This window comes from Gossypium arboreum, chromosome 4 (genome assembly GCF_025698485.1).
Source record: "Gossypium arboreum isolate Shixiya-1 chromosome 4, ASM2569848v2, whole genome shotgun sequence".
In the NCBI taxonomy this organism is placed as follows: Eukaryota; Viridiplantae; Streptophyta; class Magnoliopsida; order Malvales; family Malvaceae; genus Gossypium; species Gossypium arboreum.
Window position 1 is genome coordinate 9,420,776 of NC_069073.1, and position 2,923 is coordinate 9,423,698.

The following is a 2,923-nucleotide window of genomic DNA, read 5'->3' on the forward strand; positions in this document are numbered from 1 at the left end:
AACAATAAATAATGTGATTAAGAAAATTAATCATTTTTATGATTAGATGGTTTATTTACAAGAGTCAAATTTTAATATTAGAATCAATAAACATCCAATTTTGTTTTCACAAGCTATAAATAGTGATGAGTTTGATAACTTGTTCAATTCCGTGAAAGATCAGATAAATCTATCAAACAAATCAAAGTCTAATATCGTTGAATTGCCAAAATGTTCAAAACATTTTGGATGCAAATCAATTTTAAATTTAAACATGACTGAAATGATAGTATCGAATGATATAAAACTAGACATAGATATTGATTTTAAGCAAACTTTCTCATTATTCTCTAAAAAGGACTCATTAAGAATCATTATGACGATGGTGGCTCATTGTAATTTGGACTTACACTAAATGAGTGTGAAACAACCTTTTTAAATGAAGATCTTAAGGAAGAAGTTTATATGTACTAACCTAAAAGTTTTTCAATTGAAGGAAAATGTTGTACGATTATAAATTGAATGTAGTACCCCAAACCTGGCCCAGACGTTATGACCGGATCTGACATGCCACATCGAAGCGTTCAAAACATTTTATATTGTTGATCCAGAAAAACTTAATTAGTGTTTTAAAAGATAATTTCATTATAGGTTAAAGTGAATGGAAGTCATGCACCGGTAGGAAATCGGAAAAGAGGTGGTGAGTCCATCTGATTGCTTGATACTAAGCTCCTTCGGATCCAATCCTAGACATGCATACCGCCATTGCCACACCTTAACATCGTGGATATTTCTAGGAAACCGATTTGATTAAGTCATTTTAGGAAAAGTGATTAATTTTGGAAAATACTTTCATTCGGAAGCTTTGCTTGTTGTCGTGTTATTTTGAAATCAATTGTTGTTATTGAAAACGCTACTAAAGCTATCCAATTTCAACAGTTAAAATAAGTAATACCTATCTTAGTAATACATATTAAAACCATCAAAACTAATTAAGCGGCCTTATTACATTTAAAAACCCAAAACTTCAAACGTAAATAAAAGGATGTCTAATTCACTAGAAGAAAATCAAACTTTCAGAACGGGTGGCCACTCCGAATTCCCTCACAGCTCCAAGCCCACCATGGTTGGGGATTTCCTGCGTGGATGAAAATAAAAGGGGTGAGTTTGTGGAAGCTCAGTGTGTAAGGAAAACCCATTCAAAGCCCAATTCAGCTCAAGCCCATTGGGCCTAAGCCCATTCAGGTAACAGTGGTAGTGGGCCAGAGCCCTTTTCAGATTACAATAAATTGGGCCTTAGCCCCTTATTCAGATAACAGTATGGCTCATAGGCCTATTTCAAGATACATGCAACATCAGTAAACATATGCAAGCCCATTTGGGGAGACTACTCAACCCACCAACCACTACACTCCACCGTACCAGCCATACACTCCATGTGGGAATAGCTCAACCCACCAAATTTAACACTCCACAGCTGACCTTTGTGCTCGATTAACGATAAATTGAGGCAAAGCCTCCAGTACGTTGACAAGCCACTTTCAGTACTTCCTCCGTCAATATCCAGTCCCATGCATCAGATAATAACAACATGGCATGAAGTAAATAACAGCAGTCAAACATGCATTTAGGTCAATTTAACCCTAAGGGTATTTCGAAAATTTATCTACTAGGGGTAAAACTGTAAATTTTTTACTTTTAAAGGTATTTCAGTAATTTATCTATTTTAGGGTTTTTCATGCATATTCCTACTTTTCACGTACTAACATAATCACGTACCGAGGGTTCTTACTGAATTGGGCCCGTTGGCCCATCATTCCAATTTTGGCCCATTAAGCCCAAAAATATCGAGGGTACAGAAATCATGCACTTTGTAGTCCAAATTTTGCAGCTTACTAAAAACATTAATCTATTTACCTCACGAGCATTCGCACACTCGCAGATCTACAAAATACCGATTTTTGGCATTTCGGCTTTTCGACTTTTGCCGATCCAGACTAAGAAAGAGGGTGTTAGTTACACACCTGTTTGCGACGATATGCTCACGAAATCCACACACGAACCGCCTACAATTGGATTACTAACAAGTTAATCTAACTATTCAAATACAAACTACGTATTAACCCCTTACAATATTCGGCCAACCACACCTACAGATTATAGTAAGCTTATAAGAAAACAATAAGCAACTCATTAACAAATTTTTGTCAATGTTTACCACATAATCATAATTTCACTGCAAGCTGTCTTCCTGAGCAACAGTCACTAAATCATTTATAACTGGAGCTACGAAACTCCAAATCAAGTTCCGTTAATTTTCCTTGAAAATAGACTCATATATATTCTATCCATAAAATTTTCAGAATTTTTGGTTTAGCCAATAAATACCAGATTTTTCTCAAAGTTTCCCGTGTTTCACTATTTGACTAATCTGACCACTCTTCATTACAAATCAAATTTCTCATTGTGCAGAATTCAAAATATGTTCTCGTTTATTCCATTTGAAACTAGACTCATTAAGCTTTAATTACATAGTTTATTCTGCTTCTAACTCATCTCCCACAATTTATGGTGATTTTCCAAAGTCACGTTACTGCTGCTGTCCCAAGCAGATTTATTACCAAATCACTCTTTCACACCTAACTTGCATGCTTGTTATTTAAACATGTATATCACCATTCAATCATCACATATCTATGATTTTACTTAAGTATAATCTCCATTTCATCATTTTAAAGCACAACATGTTAGCCGATTTTTCCCCTTAGCATCTAAGGCACATGCATGCTCATTTGTTTGGCTCAACTTCACCTATCTTCCATTTTTCATCAAAAGAACATGAAACAACAACCATTTCCTTCATTTTAATTCATGACTAAATGCTCACAACACAACTAAAAACCAAAATATGCTTCAAGAGTTAAGGTAGAATCAAGAAGAACTC